Consider the following 14,159-nt stretch of genomic DNA (forward strand, 5'->3'; position numbering starts at 1 on the left):
GGTTTTTCGTTTATATCATTAGCATCATCCTCTCCACTAATCATCACCATCTGCATATACCATGTTACATTATAACTCATTTTAAGGACAAAATACAAAACAAAACACAGCATTAATTCCAAGTTATGGTTATTACTCCCTTTTATCAGATCCTTTTTTTTTCCAGCTGAACTCCCTTAAAAAGTGTTGCTATACTCTACAATTTCTCTCATCTCAAATATTAAAAGTATCTTGTGTTTCTTTCACTGCTTCTACTCTTGTCCAAGAGATAATATTCAGTTATTTGGATTATTGTAATACATTTTTAACTGGTCTCTGGCCCCCACACCTGGACATACTTCAGTGCCAGATTGATCATTTTAAAATAAAATAAGTCATACACTTGCTTGAAATCTTTTTGTTTTAATATTGTATTTAAATTCAATTTGCCAACATATAGTATAACACCCAGGGCTCATCTCAACATGTACCATCTGTAGTGCCCGTTTTTTTGTTGGTTTAGTTGGTTGGTTTCTTTTTTATATATATATTTCATTTAAATTCAATTTGCCAGCTTGAAATCTTTTGATTTTTTTTTTCATTTTACTTATAGTAGAGGCAAAACTCTTCATCAAAGCCTCCTAAAGCCATATGCAATCTATCCCCCCACTGGTTTACTGACTTATTTTCTTTTTTTTTTTTTTTTTTGACTTATTTTCTAGTTACTTCTTGTGCCATAGCAAACACACAGCCTCAGTGTTGGCCCACAGCATGCCATAATATCCTGAGCCTGAGCCTCAGGTCTGTCTGTTGTAAAGAAATATCAATACTTTAATCTGTCAAATACAGAATTAGCAGCATTATTTTCAATAGGCCTTATTTTGGAGCAGGCAGCAAAGTTTTTATGACTGAACAGAAATTGGAGATGCCATTGACATTGAGAAGTTATGTTGAACATGTCCTTTCAAAAAAAAAAAAATCCCATACCTTTAATACCAATGATTTATTTTAAAGGGCACGGGAGGAAAACTTAAAAATTGGAAAGGTGATCGGTTTTGGGAAGCTTTTGAGGGAGATGAGAAATAATTTTTGCTACTTTGTCCTAATGAGAATAAGGTGGTCAGTTGGATAGAGGTCACTCATTTTAAAAGGTTAATTAAAAGAATTGCATTATTTCTAAAGGAAATTTGCTATATGAGGAGCCACTAAATCACCTTTAAATAAATGACAAGAAGCCAAGATTTAGGGGACTGCTGTACCAGTATTTGAAAATAAGAAGAGTAAATATTTTATAGGTTCTAAAAATGATAGACAACAAGTACAAAAAAAAGGAAAACAAATATAGCTCAAAATAAGGAAAATTTTCTATTAATAGGATCTGTCTGGAGCTGTCATAAAATCATAAGGAAATGGCTTCAGTTTACTGGTTGTATACTAGTATAACCCGAAAGACTCTTTGGGAAATTGTTTCAAAAGCATGCAATAATCAGTTGAGTAGTCAAAATAGAACATATTTAAGAATAAAATCAAAGTTGAAGTTATTTTATTTTCAGCATTACAAGTATCTCTAGGCCTAAAGCATTTAATGACACGCCCTCATCCTGGCCTTACCATGCAGTCCTTATAAATCACCCTGAACAGGTTTTCCTTGGAGATAATAAAACTACTGACTTCTCGAACTCCTTTTTAATTGAGTTACACATAGCACAATTTTAAAACACATAGGCCAAATTAACACCATCAAATAATGTTTAATAAGTAAAATTAAAGTGGAACTAAAATGCAGGTGTTAATTATGCTAGCCTAAAGCAAAGTAAGCAATAACAGTTCATATTTTTAAAGCTTGTAAAAATTTAATAACATATTAGAACTGTAAAGGAAGTCTAACTCAACAGCAATGAAACTTGCTCCATGTACATGAAGTAAAATTGCTTTATGGAGTCAATAAAGGAACCATTTATCCTTACTTGTGGGATATTGCTTCTGTCTTTTTAATAATCATTGGTAAACTCAATTATTTCATACACATTTGTGAATATATGTCTTGAGAGAGAAATTGAGTCCGTTTTAAGTTATGTCAATAATAGTCTCCAAAGGTTTGAGCTTTCCTAAGTCCTAAAATCCTAAAGAAATTTACCAAACATGAAAAGATTATATTTTTCTGTTAATATCTAGCTCTTGCCTGGGAAAATGAATTTCCTTTTCTCAAATAATTCCCTCAAATGCATATTTTAGCATGAATAGCTTTGTTTTAATAATGATTTGGATTTAAATTATGACATATGTTTTGAAGTGAAGTCAAGAATCTTCATTTCACTTCTGAAACTGTCCTGCAGAGCTAGAGGGGGACCATGCTCAGAGGTTTTAATAACTTGGCATCATTAATCATCCATAGTGGATTCATACAATCTGATTTCAAATATAAGCCAATCACCTATAGTTCTGTGGCCCAAAGTAAATTTCCATATCTAATGAGTTAAGAATCTTTACTTGTAAAATGAAAATAAAATGGAAAATGTAATTTTTTTCCTTTTGTACATCATTAAATATTATCAAGAATTAAATAAGAGTACAGGTAGAAAAAAAACTAACAATGTCTTTGAATTAATTTTGGTCAATTTCATAAATTTTATGAATTCTGAGTCTATCGATCCCTTTTCCTCCTACAACTTCATGTAGATAATCTAGACCAGGATTCAAAAAACTATGCAGGGTGTTCATATAATGTCCATTTTTGTAAATAAAATTTTATAGAACACAGTCATGGTCATTTGTTCATTTTTAATTTCCTATGGCTGCTTTCATGCAAATTCGGATAATTGCCTCAGTATGGCCCACAAATTTACTATGTAGTTCTTTGAAGTAAAGGCTTCCTGATCCCTGACCTAGAGATCAAGAGTAATCTATGAATATGCTTTTGTTTTACCCAAACTTCTTATGAATTCATTCACAACTAATTTTATTATAACTTCATTTACTGTGTTTGAAATGGCTTTGAAAACAATATTTATAGTTTCTGATCTATTATTACTACTACAGTTACTAAAACTTATAAGACTTCCACAAGTCAGTAGTCTAACATTAATTGTAAGTGTATAGATTTGTGATTTTCTAAGATTTAAGTTGTACAGATACAGTAACATTTTTACAGCTTTCTTAGTTTTAAAACGTTTCTGAATTTTGCCTGTTATTGACCTGTCAGTTGTTAACCTACCCACTCTTCTTTCAATGTTATTTTACATTTATTCTAAGACACTTGATCTGTTTCAATTTTGGATCTTCTCTATGTCAAAAAGAAGAATGAAGCCAGATCATCCTTTTGGAAATACAGAAAATTACTCTCCTCCTTTGGATGTGTGGGAATCCTAATAGCAGATGGGAAGAGACTCAGGCTGGTGCCTGTGAGCAGGATATAACTTACCTAGATCTGTAATTCTGGATAATATTATTATTACTATTATTAGATTTACTTTTCCCTCAAATTTCAGCCAACTCAATGAGGTGGACAATTTATTTGCATGTGGCGAAGAAAAGTATTTCTCTATAATTATTGTACTCTTCTCCGTATCTATTATTGCAGCTCCATCCTTATTATTATTCTAAATAATTTTTAAAAATTACTATTGTGCCTTTTCAAATAATTTTGTTAATTCATTTTGTGTTTTTTCTTTCAAAACTCAGTATCTTGTTTTGTGTGGTTTTATATTTTAATTTATTTTATAATTAATTTAGTAATTTTATTTTTGATCTCTATTTAGTTTTTTTAGTATGACTCTCCTTTTTATCTGAATGCTTAGTTCCTTTTTTTGAAAGAATGTTTTAGTTTCTTGTAATTTATTTAATATTGAAGTTGATACTATGAGTTTTATTCTGAGCATCATTGTAGCTAAATCCTTTCCGCTTTAACACATAGTACTTGTCAGTGTTATATTCTTGAAAGTGTTTGATTATTGATTTATTCAAGCATTAGTTATAAAAGACTTTACTGATGAATATTAATTTACAGATGAGATTTATAAGTTTAATTTATGAACAGACTGAGATTGTGTGTATCTATACATTATATATATTTTATATGTGTATATAATATGTGATATATATAATATTTGTATACTTATTCACAAAATTATATGGAGCTATCAAAAAAAATTATATGGAGCTATCCCACATATCTGTAGGACATAGATATATGATATGCCCCATTAATTTTTTTAAAGTTTTTTTTCTGGTTTTCCTTGAGAGCTGAAAAAATTCCCAGAATTTGCAGCTTAGACTAGTAATATTTTTAAATTGTGTTCTATTTTTTCAGTTTGTTAAATAACTTATTTTTAATTTATTAAGTTTATTAAATTTTAATTTATATATATTATATATAATTTATTAAATTTTAATTTATTTAATGTATTGTTTTAATATCAAAAACCTTTTCTTATTCACATGTAATTTTCTTTAACTGCTTAAATGCATTGCACTTTATATTTTACAGTGTTTTAAATTTTTTGTTTTGTCTCTACCACTAGGTGTATTCAAGTAGTATGCATGTGCTGTAATAGTTTTGTCTTTTGCTTTATTTTGTTTCAGGTTCTTGAATCACATTAAACATTTGACAATAATTTTATCTATAGGTATGACTTTGAATATACTCAGATCCAGTAGCCCCATATAAGACCATTGCTTTCCTTTGACAACTGTTGAGTGTCTCAGATGATAGCGGGCTGACAAGCCATGAGAGAGATCTGAGGTAGAAACATTACATTGGCCGTGGTCAGTAAATGTCTAGATTTGCTGATTTATGTCTCTGCTAGAGAAGAGCACAAGTGAGTCTAACTCCAAAAATACTTCTTTCCTGAGTTTTCTCTATTGGACCGTTAAATTAGTAGTACATGAGGGAGCTGCCACTTTAGGAAAAGTATTATTATTATTATTATTACCACAAATTGGCTGTTAGTGGAATAGATAAATCACCCTCATGGGAATATAGAAGATACATATGATACATATACAACTTTCTATGGGTTAGCCTAACCTAATATCTTCCACAGAAATACTATCAGTGACATTTGACCAGTTGGTTGTCCATTGTCAAGATAGAAATACAATGGGAAAGCTGATTGAATTTTTAAGTAAGGAGAAACATATGGATTAGAACTAAATTAATATCAATCTGTATATTATTTTATCACTTCTGGAATTCCTTGTATTTCAATACTAAAATCTCTATAACTTGCATGTCTTACTTTGCAACAGTTTTACTGTGAGATATAGAAGATGGCTTGAATAAATGATGGCACATGGTATTTTCCTAAGTTGACCCATTAGTGTTAAGAAATCATCCTTCCTCCCATACTAAATGTCTTCATCAAATGCAAGAAATAATTAAATTGTAAATTTTGAAAGTTTGAACTGAATAATGTAAACGAAAACTTAAAAGAAATAAAATTTACGTGGAATAATAACCAGGTGGTAATCCTTTTGAAAAAACTGTTTTGTGTAGAAATAGATCCTCAGATTACAATAACAAATCTTTAAAAATCTACTCCATCTTTATAGGTAGATAGACACGATATATAGATAAACAGATGATAGATAGATATTGTTAATAGGTAGACATAGATTAGATTTACAGAGCAGCAAAATAGATGTAGATAACTCTCTATTGGTCTATCTATCTATCTAGTCAGTTTACACCAGCATACACTACTTACTCAGTAATTTGTTAGGTCAAATAGAAAAGTTCATTAAAAGAAAAAAGAAAATTATATCTTTAGCTCTTTTCCTAGTCAAAACAAAGTCCACTAGTCAATACTGAAATGCAAAAATTTCAAATTACAAAAGTGCTTTAAGAATAATTGAGCGTTAAAAAAAAGAATAATTGAGCACTTTCAGAGTATTGAAGAAAATGTAGAATTTCTAAGTATTAATTCTAAAGATATACTCAACAACAAAATATATAGATACACTCATATATTGTTCAGCTGAACCACAATGTTAACAACAAAGAATTTCAATATGGAGAGATTATGTAAACAAAACTATAAAAGGCAAATTGTAAAATACTTTAACCAGAATATATATGGTAGATAAATACATTTTATATAAAACCTGTATGAGAAGAAGTTAACATTTGAATTCTAAGATGTTTCGGATTAAACATCTTGTATATTATCTCAGCATATGGACGCCAGCTGGAATCTATATTTTTGCATCCCCTACTGCTGGGTGTGCTGGTATAACTAGTGATGATGATTAAAGCAAGCTGAAGTGATGTCTATGGGTCATGATCTGATAAGTTAATGTTTTTCCTCCTCACTTCCTTTTTCTTTCTTCCAGATGCCTGGGAAATGGGAAGAAATGGAACATCATCTTGAGCTTCGAGGGGAAGCCATATAATGAGAACAACAGCACCACCCCCATCAACCCATCAGCTCTTAACGTGAGAGAAAAATAAAACTCTGCCTTATTTAAGCTATGGCATTTTGAGACCTCTTTATTTATGTATTTATTTTGAAACCTCTTTATTTATCTTATACTGAACCCTAACAAATACAAACAATAGAACCCATGGGGACACAGTTCTGAAATGATGAGAAAATGTTTCACCATTTGGGGGAGGAAACATTATAATATACATAAAAAGCCTTAAAATGTTCATTATCTGTAACTTAGCAATTTGAGTTTTAAAAGTGATTCAAAAGAAAATATAAGTACCCGAAGGTTGTTGTGCATAATTGGAAAAACAAAAGAAAAAGTGTCCATCAGTAGAGAATTGACTAAAGACGTCTTGCGGCATTTGTTAAGGTGTAGTGGACAGCTGCTATTGCTGCCTTAATAGCCCCGTTCTCCCTTTTCGTAGAAATGCTTTACTCTGGGGATTCATTTTTTCTGCTACTGAGCTTCAAGCCTCCTCTTTCTGTAATATTTGGGGAATATAAACAGCTTACAAATTCCTTAGGAGCAAAGTTAGAGAGTCACTGCTTAATTAGACCTAGAGAAACACACACACTATTTTTTTATACTGTAACACATATTTACTTTTTTTTTTTTTTTTTTTTTGCTAGGCTTTTAGAAAAGCAACTAGAAAAGCTAACACTCCTGCTGCATTTCAGGATTATTAGTTCAGTCTTTCCTCCTTTCAGTAATTAAATAATTCAGTACAAACGAAAACAGCTGAAGTTTCTTTTGACACACGGTCTTTTGAATGCTATCTGAATGACCAGAGGGATCATTTTGCCCTTTTCCTACAGATTATTTTAAAAGTTCCTATTTCAAAATGTGATGCTGTCAAAGGATAATAGGCATGTACCCAAAACAGATATACTATTTTCCCTTTTGGGTACTTTTGTTTCACCTTCATGCTTAACTAAAGAAACATTCAAAATAATAATAACCCTACTTCAGTTTGTCATAGTCTCAGAAGGATGTTTTGTTTCCTCCTTTTAAAAGGAGGCTTTCAGATTTTTCAGGAACTTTAATTTTCACGGGACTTGAATTTTTAGCGAATACAGGTGATGCTAAATTACAAACAATGGAGATAAATTAAATGATAGGACCTAGTAGAATTCTTGTACTCGATTCCCTGGGAGATATTTTCAAAAGAAATACAGGAAAAAATTCTTACAGTCATTCTATTTTTTTAACACATCTTATTTGATCAATGCACGAAGACTTTTTTTTTTCTATTTGAATACTTTGGGAATGGGGGAAAGTCTATGTATCCCATCTTATCTCCATCAGCCATGAGGAAGTTCTAACAAAGATGCCATTTCCTGAGTACTTACAAATACATTTATAGATGTTCAAGTCGTTGTCTTTACAATTAACTCATTTCTGTTGTTGGCACCACACATGCGGCATTAATTACCTCTAAAGTCTTCACAAAGATTACAGTATGGCTTGAAAATAAAACTTAGGGTGACTTTCATTTATCTCTAGCAGGGAACTAGAAGAGAGGGTCATTGCATTCAAAGATAGTGGCATAAATTTGACATTACAGGAATAAATATTTACGGCTGGAGGAAAGACTGCAATTCTTTACTTTATTGTAAAACACAAACTGAGTGCTTTGTGGAGCCTAAGAATAGAAAATACACATATATAAATAAAGCTGGGTTACAAAAGGATCACTTGTCACATGCTGTGAAATTAAGTAAGGGCTTACACTATTACAAGGTGTTTCATATGAAGGCAGTTCATATCCATCCATGATGGACTGTAAAGATAATCAGGAAAAACTTTGTGTCACTATTTCATTGTGAGTATGTTTTCTTATTAGTAGAATAAGAAAAGTTGGTGCAATTTATAATGGTGCTATCATATTTTGTAAAATATGGCATTCAAATCAAAAAACATATCATATTTTGTAAAATATGGCATTCAAATCAAAAAACATATGCTATATGATAGCATAATGGTGCTATCATATTTTGTAAAATATGGCATTCAAATCATAAAAACATTAAGAAATATTCAGAGTAGCTGCAAAATTCTCCCTAATGCTTTTCCAGTTTCAAATTTCTTTCTAGGAGCTCAGGTACTACTTAAATATTAGATTTTTAAGAAATGCAATACATATATGTATATACACCCCATATATTACACATATACATACGTAGACATTACACACCTATGTGTTACACCCATATGCACATATATGTAATATGTATATGCATATACATGTGTATGTACAAGCATGCAGTATGTATATGTAAACACATTATATTTTATTTTTCCAGATGATCATTTGTTTAAGAGTAAATTTCCCATCACTCTTGCTAATTGGGGATTTCTAAAACACAAAATGAAAATACTCAATAATATTTCAAGGCAGAAGACTATGGCAAACCATTTTTTTTAGGAAAGTTTATCAAAGGATGACACGTTTCATTGTATAGTAATCATAAGTTTTCTATGTCCATGTTAGTGTGAGGGAAAATGAGTTAAATTTAATAGTTTGCTAAGTACATAGAGTAAAAGAGAGTACTTATGAATATATTTCTTGCACATCACGTACTATGACATGTAGATGCACCTGAATGCTCCCAAGCTGAACATGGAGTCAGTTCAATATTCTTAACATATTAGAAGTGATAGGTCCATGGCAGGGCTAGTGCTTTCATGAGCTGATGAATAATATGCTGCTGTGAAATAGACAGGAGCTCAGCACTGAATCTGTCTCAGGAACATATGCTCAATTTTTAAAATTAATGCTATGTTCATTTTCTATTATCATTTAACATTTTTTTTTACTTTTTAAATATTAATCCCATTTTATCATCTTAATTCAACAATGTTTCAAAAGCTCTGAAGAAATTATTTTAATGAGAGTCATAAGACACTTTGTTCTTATTCTTTTTAGCATATTATTTTTAAATGGTTGGTACAATGGGCATTTTCTGTTTTATACTTAATTATAACAAAAATAAATCAAATGAGAAGGAGAGGGAGATAAATTAAACTAGAATAGGAACAGAGTAAGATCAAAGTGAGAAGAAATAGTAAATATATTAACCCACGTCTCTGTCAGCATAGGATACTCATGATGAGACTACAAATGATCCCCTAAATTTCACTGGTTTGCAGCAATTTATTTCTCTCATGCTACATTTTTTGTCATGGACTTGTCTCATATTGTTTCCCAGTTTCAAGCTGATGAAATTGCTTCTATCTGGAATACAGCCAGTATGGAGACAAAGGAAAAAGAGCACAGCTTTACACACAACTTGACCACACATTTCTCTTAAAACCTCTGATGGAGTGTGACTATGGTTCTCCTGTCCAGGTTCACTAACAACTTACATGGCCAACATGGTTTCTTCAGGAAGAGTTAATGGATATTTGTAGACTCTTGTATAATCTGTCACGTTCAGTCAAAACAGAAGATGGGCCTTGAAAAGAGTAGTGACAGTCAAAATGCATTCATTCATTCATTCATTCATTCATTCACTTAACAAATAATTACTGACCTCCTATTGAGTTGAGACAATGTAGTTGACTGGTGAAGATAGCCTAGAGCCCTACCCTAAAACACATATATAGTCAGAAAGAATATAAATGTTAAGTAAAAATTACAATAATGCATGATGAATATATTCATAGGTTTCATTGCACAGATGGAAAGGAATCAAGTAGGTGGATTCAAAAAACCTTCAAAAATAGAATGTTGAGGCCCAATGATTGGGTGACAGAAAATGTTCACAGTAACCCTAGGTTACAAGGCTGAAATAAAATATAGATATTTAAGATTTGAAAACATGAATTTAGAAGTGATATCTCATGAAAGGAGAATAGAATGACCTAAGAGCAAAAGGCCTGAATCTTGAGTCAGACAGAAGAAAAAATAAGTCAGTGATGGAAAACACTCAAGAATTAAAAATGCAAGGCAAGAATGACCAGAATAATAGAGCTAGAGGGTTAGTACAGATGATCAGTGATATGAAATATGAAAATTCCTATTTATTCTTCTCAAATCCTATAAAACCAAAAAATAATTTTAAAGTGTCATCATAGGTTCAAATAATTTGAAATATTTGAAGTTGTTCCCAAAAAATCTGCACAAATAATCCTTGGATTCTTAATATTTTGATACAATAAAAACACATTTTTCCACACAACCCCATGCAGGAATTTCTTTATTTTTTTAGTTATTTTTATTTATTTATTTATTTTTATTGGTGTTCAATTTGCCAACATCTAGAATAACACCCAGTGCTCATCCATCAAGTGCCCCCCTCAGTGTCCGTCACCCAATCATCCCCACCCACTGCCCACCTCCCTTTCTACTAGCCCTTGTTCGTTTCCCAGAGTTAGAGTCTCTCATATTCTGTCTCCCTTTCTGATATTTCCCACTCATTTTTTTTCTCCTTTCACCTTTATTTCATTCAGAAATTTCTATCCCAAATTTATCATGAGATTGTTCAGGAATCCAGATTCTTCTATGTTGCGAATCTACTTTTATCTGATTCACCACAGATCTCCACATCCAATGAGTAGATGGAAGAAGAGATAGAAAATTCCAAGGTATATTTCAGTCCAAGAGTGAAACAAATAATTTCTGTCACATTTTATTGTCCGGTATTCTATCCTGTGGCCTCACCTAGATGCCATGATAGCTTGGAAATGCAGTCATTTCCAATGAAGCCAGTTGCCAGCAAGAAATTCTACATTATGGAAAGAATGCCCAAATCCTTGATGATAACTGCCCTCCCTTTAATAAGAAGTAATAAATCAGTCTAAATACAAGTACAATAAAGCCACAGTTCAAAACAAAGTAAGGGAAATATAATAATTTCTTTCAGAAATGAACCTGAGCTGAACACAAAGTCAATGCATAAAGAGATCTGGAAGGACAGTGAGTCAAATAAGTCATAGATTAATGTGGAAATACGTGTAGTGGTAACAGAGATAATCACACATACCTACATATGCACCCACACAGGTGCACGCACATACATGTAAATGTAAGTGTAAATAAACAGGAAACAAAGAAAACTAAATAGTTGATAAAAATGAAGAGAAAAAAGGTAGAGCCAGAATAGTAAATCCTCTAAACATATATACAGTTGGCAAGGTAGCCAGGAGGATATCTTAGCCGAATGTGATTTCTGGAGGCTGCAGAACTAGAAGTCAAAGGCTATATAGGAAAAGAGATGTGGTTGTCTATCAACACCAAGGAGATAGTTGGAATTGAGAGCCTACCATAGTGGAGCTTCTGGAAAGGCTTGGCATTCTACGTAAGGATGAACTGTGAAACCTCACAAACCCGCCTCTACTGTGAAAGAAAAGGATGATTTATGTGAAATATGTCTTATCATTGGATAGGAGATGAAAGTGAACTAACACAAGAGCAGATATAAACATATAACTAATCATTGTCCAATAAACCATTTGAAGCAGAAGTAAATTCCAAAAATTGAACATAGGGAATATATCCATATGTCTCAAGAATGCCAACAAGAGGTAAGTCATTTTGGCCAATGATGACATGACAATAGAAACTAAGCAACTCTTAAGAGGCATACGTACCAGGGAAATATAACAAAAAATTATAATAATAACCTAATTCCTTTTAAATATTTGAACTGGAGAAAACACATAATGGACAATAACTGTAGACACAAATTCACATGATTTCAGTATTAACTACATCTAGCTAATCCTTTAGAGAGATCACATATCTTTTCTTTTTAATTTATTTTTTATTGGAGTTCAATTTGCCAACATATAGCATAATAGCATAACACCCAGTGCTCATCCCATCAAGTGCCCCCCTCAGTGCCCTCCACCCAGTTGCCCCCACCCCCCGCTCTCCTCCCCTTCCACCACCCCTAGTTCATTTCCCAGAGTTAGGAGTCTTCCATGTTCTGTCTCCCTTTCTGATATTTCCTACCCATTTCTTCTCCCTTCCCCTCTATTCTCTTTCACTATTATTTATATTCCCCAAATGAATGAGACCATATAATGTTTGTCCTTCTCCATATCTTGATGGAATGGAAGAGATTGTTAAGTGTGCTCTGCATTCTGAAATTTAGTCCTACTAATCAGTTCTCTACCTGACCACATTCTGAAGCCTACTCGGGAAACACCCACACGCAATAATAATAGCAACAACAACAATAATAATAATAATAAAATGTGGCTTTGAGTCAGACAGACTTGGCTACAAATTTTACTGTCATGTTTTCCCAGCTATAGGATGCAAAGAGAACTAAATTTAGTGTAGTCTTATGTAAAATCATATTAATAATAAATCCTATGCAGGACAGTTGTGAGAATTGATGAAGAAGCAAAGAACTTCATTTCTGTTTAATAAATAATAGAACACTTAAAAAAAAGTCTGTAAAAGCTGATTTATAGAATTTGATCTTTGGATATACTCTTATAACACAATTCCTTTCAAACATTTTCGTAATATGGAGCAATGATTGTTTTTTTTTTTTTTTTCTGGAATTAAAATTCTATTGTGTTTGGCCTATTCAAAACTTATTTATTTACAACTTCTCTGTGTAAGGGATCATGGAATGACAATTTATACATCATTAAAATTGCCACGTTTATTAGTATATTCTACAGGATAGAATAGCAAACAAAAATGCTCAAGTTTTATTTGTTGTCAACTAACAGAACTACTACATGCTTGTTTTTTTATTTTTTTTTTCCCTAGGTTAAATAAATAAATAGTCCCATCTCAGGCTGTGGAGTGGAGTGGGAAAAATCCTGTGGTAGGACACTAGATGCTGGAAGGAGTATGACTACAGCTGCATGCTGTTGAGCAAATATATCAGTTAATCTCTATGTAGCTTGGCTTCCTTATCTATAAAAATAAGATGGTCTTGGAGAACCTTCTAATTAGACATCTAGGAAAAAAAATACTGTGTTGATTTTCACTGTTGAGTAGTTTTGGGAGGCATACCCTGACAGAAAGGTTAGCATGAAGTCCATTAGGAAATGGAATATTCATATTGTGTATAACAGCAAAAGAGAACTAAACTAAATAATGTAATCATAGATGTTTGTCTTATAAAATGTTCATGAGGATAAAGGCTATTTATTCATCTTTAAGTACAGAGCAGGATGTGTAAGGAATGGGCAACAGCTCATGCAAAATGCATGACTAACTCTTTTCACTAAGAATATGTAGCTGCATACTCGCAAGGTGAGCAAGACTTAGCCTCATTTAGCTAATGAGAGTTGTGGCTGCATATTTCATATGCAACAATGGAGGTGCAATCTCATAGAGGTTATTTAAAAGAGCAGAGATACAAAAATACAGAACACAAATTAGCCTCGGTGACCCAGAAATGACTTAGATATCAAGAAAATGGTTTTACATCTGATATACTACTTACTCATCGGAGGGTTTAATCGTATTTTAAGAAGTTAATTTATTCAATATAACTTACCTTTCCATCATAACATCAGCATTAGTTTGCCTTCAGAAAAGACTATAGTTTTATTTTGCAAATTATTGGCATTTACCTAATTTTGATTTAAAAAAAATAATGGGATTTCTAGCTTAAAAAGAGTTTATACCTAAAATCAAGGTACTTTAATGTAAAATCACATGGGAAAAACAGTTATTATCAACTAATTTTAAAATCCTCTGCACTATCTTATATAATAAGGTAGATAAATTCAAGTAATGTATCTATTCAAAATATTTGCTCTTTCAGCCTCTTTTGGAC

General features: G+C 31.9%; 1 long non-coding RNA gene across 1 annotated transcript in view; it reads right to left on the reverse strand.

The window, feature by feature from the left end:
- Positions 1–699: 699 nt before the first annotated feature.
- LOC144313070 (uncharacterized) overlaps positions 700–14,159 on the reverse strand; it is a 56,489-nt gene continuing 43,029 nt past the window's right edge. The window contains exons 3-4 of the long non-coding RNA XR_013378790.1: positions 9,775–9,863; positions 700–6,313 (exon numbers count right to left, since the gene is read on the reverse strand). This is a non-coding gene — a long non-coding RNA (uncharacterized LOC144313070). The remainder of the gene's footprint in view (positions 6,314–9,774; positions 9,864–14,159) is intronic.

Source organism: Canis aureus, chromosome 4 (genome assembly GCF_053574225.1).
Source record: "Canis aureus isolate CA01 chromosome 4, VMU_Caureus_v.1.0, whole genome shotgun sequence".
NCBI classification, from domain to species: Eukaryota; Metazoa; Chordata; class Mammalia; order Carnivora; family Canidae; genus Canis; species Canis aureus.